Here is a 6,833-nt window from a genome sequence, read left to right as displayed (position 1 = left end):
GGTGAGTCTCCGGGCAAAGAATCCTTCTGATCCCTGCCGTTGAAGCTCTATACGAAGGTCACTTCTACCGAACAAGCAAGTCTGAGAGGGAAGCTCTTCTCTATTCATCCACTCCACACGAGGGCAAGCAAATCCACCATCCAGATCTGTGTCAAGACGTTGACACTCTTCTATATTTGTTTCTATCTCATTATCATCACTTGTACTCATCTTCTTAATTTCTATCATTCACATCATGTATCAGACGCTTAATCTTAGTATTAATTGTTACGATTGTTTTCATCTCCATCATTCTGTCTATTTCCGTTCATCCATATTTCACTTTCTCCACGATGTTTTCTTAATCCCTTGGATAATTAGCAATAATTGAGCAAGTAAATTAATTGGGTTAAGGAAATAATTAAGTTTAGTCAAAGCATGCTAGACGGCACCTTCACCTGTGAGAGCAGAAGTGAAGATTCCATTCCGCCTATCGAGAGAGTGTTGGAAGAATGCGTTCATTAAAGCGAGAAGTACTTCCAGAGATGGAAGAAACCTTGTGTTCACCACGTTCATACCTGTTTCACCATAGAGATATGAGAATGCGGCCGTTCATTGAGAGGTGTACGCCAAGGAAAAGCGGAACCTTAGTTGTATCTTTAACGTAATTAACAAACTTGCGATGTTTGTACTAATTATTCTTTCTCTTTTTGATTCATCCATTAAGCCTTGCCATCGCATACCACGATCCTTTGTATAAACTTCACAGTCAGTCTCGAACTTAGCATCATGTATATCATGTATCTTGTATCTTGCATCACATTAGCTTAGGTTTATCGCACTTTATTTTATTAACGCAACTTCAGTTTATCTGCACAATTTTACTTTAATGCAATTTAAATTCATGTACAAATCAATCTCTCATTAATTGTATAAATCGGTACCATATATCACGAACGTAACGCATTAACGACAACAATCCCTATGTTCAACCTCACATTACTTTGAGAAACTTGCGTTGGAATTATACTTGGTTTCAACGTAATGAAACTTGTGACAATGCATAGCATAGTACAAGCATTTCATTAATAACGCATACATCTAGAAGTAGTATCACATAAAGTATGAATCAGCATAACACATCATCCACATTCCATTTCCATCTTCCAAGTCATCAAGTTTATGGCAGAATGAGCTTGCATGATCATCATTCATCCATATCCACACCATTGCTTATTTAGAAACAATCATAAATTTCAGTGTTACACTTGCTGCGAGGATTGCCACCTCTCTTGTGGTGACTTGGGCTGGGGAAGGTGATGAAGGTAGGGAAGATGAATGAGAGGATTGCTCGGCCATGGTTCCAGTGAGTGATAGAGTTGGGAAAGTTCTTAGGACTTAGGATGAAATTTCGAAGGTTGGGTATGCAGAGGATTTGCTTAGGGTTTCTTTTTTGCAAAAGATTCAAATAGACTTCCTCAGATCAAGGAGGAGTGAATTTATAGGTTGGGCCTTGATGGGCCTAATGCAAATTCTGCGTGGCAGGCTTCGAGATACTCAAAAAGCTTGCCCGCCGCGCTCCTCGCATTTATGAATTAACAGAAAAGGACGTCCTTTCATCTGCTAAGTCATCATTTCTTTGGAAGCCTAAGCGAATGGACTACTCTCTCGCAAAAAGAATTTATCTTTTGTATTTTGTTCGAATGGGCGCAAGGTTAAAGATTAACGCAATGCATCTGTTAACGCAAATGCATATTTGCAGAGGACGGGCAACAATGCATGCATTAGCGCAACACACCCCTCAACTCAGTACATTTTTGGAGGATGGGCGCACGGTATTTCTACTGGCGCAACACTACCTTGACATAGTGCGTTTTTGCTAAGGACGGGCGCAAAATACAGACGCGCGTAACACACCCCTCAGCGCAATGCATTTGTGTAAAATGGATGCAAAGTGTATCTTATCAGCGCAAGATGCACCCATCATTGCAATGCATACCAGATGTTTATTAAAGTTTATTATTATTATTATTACTTTTTTCATTTTTCATTTATTTTTTATTATTTATTATTTATTTTTTTTATTATTTTATTTTTTTTATTTTTAATTCATCAACAATGCAAGTCGATACAACTTTGCAATGTTCATTTTCTTTTAAGTCAGTCATTCACAGAGATTTATGAACAACGCAACTACAGCAGACAAGTAAGTAAATTGAACAAGGCATGGAAATAATGCAATTGAATTAAATTTAAAGTAAATTCATAAAGTAGTAAAGGCTATTTTAAGAAAGCAGTAAATAATGCAATGCAGAAAATAGTAAAGGAAAGCTGTAAAGAAAGAGATTAAACATAGATTTTAGGGATGCTGATTGAAAGACAAATTTATCATGATTACCGCAATCCACACCCCTGCAGGTGATCAAGCTTGCCTGCGCAATGTCATCAAGGATATTGTTCCTTCCCATGAGATCCTGGGACTTCTGAGTTACTTGGCAGCATTCCCAGTGTTCTGTTGCGAAGCTCGGCTGCCAATTGCCCGACTTGGATCTCCAAGTTCCTTATTGAAGACACATGCGACTGCATGACTGCGTCATTTTTCTCAATATATTATTTCAACAGGGACTCCAATGCTGACGAATTTTAGAGGTGTTCGTTGAGGACAGTTGGTTTTACGGTTGCCTTTGATGACTCTGATTCTGATTCTGTGAAAAGATGGAGGATTTCCTCGATTCCCCGAATTGTTGTTCTTATGATTACTTTGGCCCCCCTGGTTGTGATTCCCTCCCTATTCAAAGTTATGGTGATTTCGCCAACCTGAATTATAAGTGTTGCTGTAAGGGTTGTTTCGGATAGCAAACAATGGTACGGGTTCGATGGGCACATCTCTACAGCATGGCCCCCTCCGCATTGGATGCAACTTATTGCGGCCACTTGTGCTGGCACATTGGGTTGCGGTGAACTTTAAGAGAGGGCACCTTGATTAATTTCCATCGTTTGTAGGAGAGAGGTCACCACGACCAAAGTTGTCATTGTATCCGCTGGTACAATGGCATTATCAGATTTTCTTCACTCGGGGCCTCTTCCCCCATCCGTCATCCACCCATTCATCTATGTTTAGCGAAATGCGATCAAGGATGACCTTGGATTCCGTGTAGGTCTTATCCATAAATCCTCCCACTGCGGAGGCGTCAGCAATGGATTACGTTTATCGATTCAGGCCGTTATAAAAAGTCTCCATTATAACGCAATCAGGAATCCCGATATGCGAACAATTTTTCACCAATCTTCTGAAATGCACCCAAGTGGTGCTTAAAGTCTCATTATCCATCTGCTTGAAATTTAGCACATCCTTTCGTCTCCTTATGTTGACGGCTGGAGGGAAGAATTACTTCATGAACCGCTCCACCAACTGGCCCTATAACGTGATTTCATTTGGCTCCAACGAATGAGCCCACCTCTTTGCCTCATCCCTCAGTGTGTATGGGAAGAGGTAAAGTCTAATTCCTTCAAGGGTGACGCCAGGGATGGAGAAAGTGTTGCACATCTCCACAAAGTTGGTCAGATGGGCATGCGGGTCTTCACCTTGTAGACCTCCAAATTGCTCCGCATTATGTATCATCTGGAGCATGGCCGGCTTTATTTCGAATCGTGCATACTCCTCAACCATTAGTCTTGAAATGCCAGGCGAGAAGTCATAAAGATTCGGCACCGCATAGTTTCTCATGGGGATATTGCCGTCAGCAGCAAGAAAGACAGGATCTTGCACTAGCCGATTTGCCCCCTGATTTCCCTCAGGCCTCTTGTTGTTGGCCATATTTACTCTTCTTCACCTGATTCTATTCCGGCATGCCCTCGCGCAAAAAGTACGCTCGATCTCTGGGTCAGCTTCGAATTATGGATCAATTCCAGTACTCATAAACCGGCAGCCTGTTCTTCGTGATAAATAGACAGTACAATAGAGATCTGTCCTACAAAATACCACAAAAGTATTCAACACTAACTGTTACCAATCCCCGGCAACGACGCCATAAACTTACGGACTTTAAAAATAAAGTGTTATGCTATGTATCGCTTATGCACACTACTGATGATATTTTATGCGATACTACATTCTAAGTGTATGCGTTGATAGTGCTATGCTCGTAGTATGCAATGAAGTAGTATATGTCACAAGTTTCCTTGCGCTGAAACTAAGTATAATTCCAGCGCAAGTTTCTCAAAATAATCCAAGGTTGAACACTGAGATTATTGTCATTAACTGCGATACTTATGTGATACATGCAACTGGTTATAATAATGAATAAAGAATTTTGGTTTGTACAGAAATATAAATTGCACTAAAAGTAAAAATGCGTTGATAAAGTAAATTCCTAAACTACTATGACACATGATACAAGGGTCGAGGACTGGCTGTGAAGTTGTACAAAAGAATTGATGAATGTGATGGCAAGTCTTATGAATGAAGCAGAAATAGAATGAGTAAAAAGTAAAACATCACAAGTTCGTCAATCGCATTAAGACACAACTAAGGTTCCGCTTTCTCTTGGCGTACACCTTTCAGTGATCGGTCGCGTTTCCATACGTCTATGGTGAAACAGAGATGAACGTGATGAATGCAAGGTTGTTTCCATCTCTAGAAATAATTCTCGCTTTAGTTAACACATTCTTCCAACCTTCTCTTGATAAGCGGAATAACATCTTCACTTCTGCTCTCATAGGTGAAGATGTCGTCGAGCATGCTTTAGCTAAACTTAATTGATTCCTTGACACAAATTGACTCACTCACTTAATTCTCGCTATTTACCCCGGGGATTAAGAACACATCATGGAGAAAATGGATGATAAATGTATGGAAAAAGACAGATAGATGATAACGATGACGATGATAACATTTAATTCTAAAATTAAGCGTTTGATACATGTTTTTGAATGAAGGATTAAAGAAGATGAACACGGAAGATGAATTAGAGAATAGAAACAAATACGGAAAGAGTGTCAACATCTTGACACAAATCCCGATCGAAGACTTGTGCTTGTCTGCGTATGAATGTGGTGGAGAGGAAAGCTTCCCTCTAAGGCTTGCTTTCCTGGTAGAATTGACCTTTTGTACAAAGTTTCAGCTTCAGGAATCGGAAGAATTCCTTGCTCGGAGACTCATGATAACTTGTAGAAATACAAGTTATTTATACTGTCTTATCTAGATATTATGGCCAAAAGAGAATAAATCTGCGCCAATTGTATGAAAATTAGCTTCGAAATACAATAATTATAAATTATCGCAATTACACCTACTAACATCTTTAAGATGGAAGAAAAGGAGATTTTACTCTATTTTGCAAGAAACCGAGTCACCGCTTGCGCTCAAGGCTCAAGAAGAACTAGTCAACGCATCTCTGTCACAATGCGCCCATCAATCAACAATGAAGAGACGATTAACGTAATGACGATGCAATGTGACAGTCGATTCGAGAGCTGACTTTCAACCACATGTGGTAATAAAAACAACACCGCATGCGAACTCACGATCAATAGATGCAGCTGAGCAATACAAATGCGGAGGATTGAGACACGTGTACAACTAACGGTTGTGTAGAATTGACGGTCTGATTGCATAACAAAAGGAATAATATCCCTCCATCTTCAAAATTTCCATAACAACAAGTGGGGACCACAAGGCCGGAGTCAAAGAGCCTCACCTATAAATACCCCATAGATTTCAGAGAAAAAAATATGCTATTGGATACGGGGCTAATTGCTGGTAAAGTATTGAGAGGAAAGGATGAGTTAAGTGCTTAACTGAAGAAATTCGGGAAGAAGACGAGACAAGGCCGAGAGGTGAGTCTCAGTTCTATTCTGCCAAATACCCGCCGAGAAGCTCTGTGTTGAGAACCCTGCTATTGGTTGAGCAAGCCTGAGAAGGAAGCTCATCCATCCATCTGATTGATCCAATCTGGCAAGCAGATCTCCACCCGAATCGGTGCCAAGATGTTGGCGCTTGTTTGTATCTGTTCTATCTCTTTTCATCATTTTATTTCACCTTCTTTATCTCTTCATTCACACCATATATCAAACGCTTAATAGATATATTAAATGTTTCGATTGCTTTCATATCCCATTTTCTATCTACTTCCGTTCCTTCGTTAATCACTTTCTCCATGATGTCTTCCTAATCCCCCTGGTAGTTAATATGAATTAAACGAGTACTTAACTTGTGTTAAAAAGATAAATGCGTTTAGCTAAGGCATGCTAGACGGCATCTTCACCTATGAGAGCAGAAGTGAAGATTCCATTCTGATCTATCGAGAGAAGGTTAGAAGAATGTGTTAACTAAAGCGAGTAGTACTTCCAGGCATGGAAGCAACCTTGCATTCATTACGTTCGTCTCTGTTTCACCGTAGACATGTGGGAGCACGACCGATCACTGAAAGGTGTATGCCAAGAGAAAAGTGGAACCGTACTTATAGCTTCAATGAAATTAAGAAACCGCTGTTTATATTAGTTATCTTTCTCTTTCTGTGTGTACATAAGACTTGCCGCCGCATTCTCTATTCTTCGCATAACCTTCACAACCAGCCTGAACCTCAGCATCTTGGATCATGAAGCCTGTATCTTGTATCATCTAGCTTAGGTTTACTGTACTTATTTTATTATCGCATTTTTCTATTGCTTTCCTTTACCGCAATTTTATATACTTGTACAAAACACTCTTTAAAGATTGAAAAACCTGGTCGCATATATCACAAACATACCACAATAACCTCAAACAGTCCCTGTGTTCGACCTCGGATAATACCGAGAAATTTTCGGTGGAATTACACTTGGTTCCAACGTAAGGAAACTTGTGACAACGC

Source organism: Benincasa hispida, chromosome 4, assembly GCF_009727055.1.
Source record: "Benincasa hispida cultivar B227 chromosome 4, ASM972705v1, whole genome shotgun sequence".
Classification (NCBI taxonomy): Eukaryota; Viridiplantae; Streptophyta; class Magnoliopsida; order Cucurbitales; family Cucurbitaceae; genus Benincasa; species Benincasa hispida.
Note: the sequence above shows the minus strand (reverse complement) of the source record.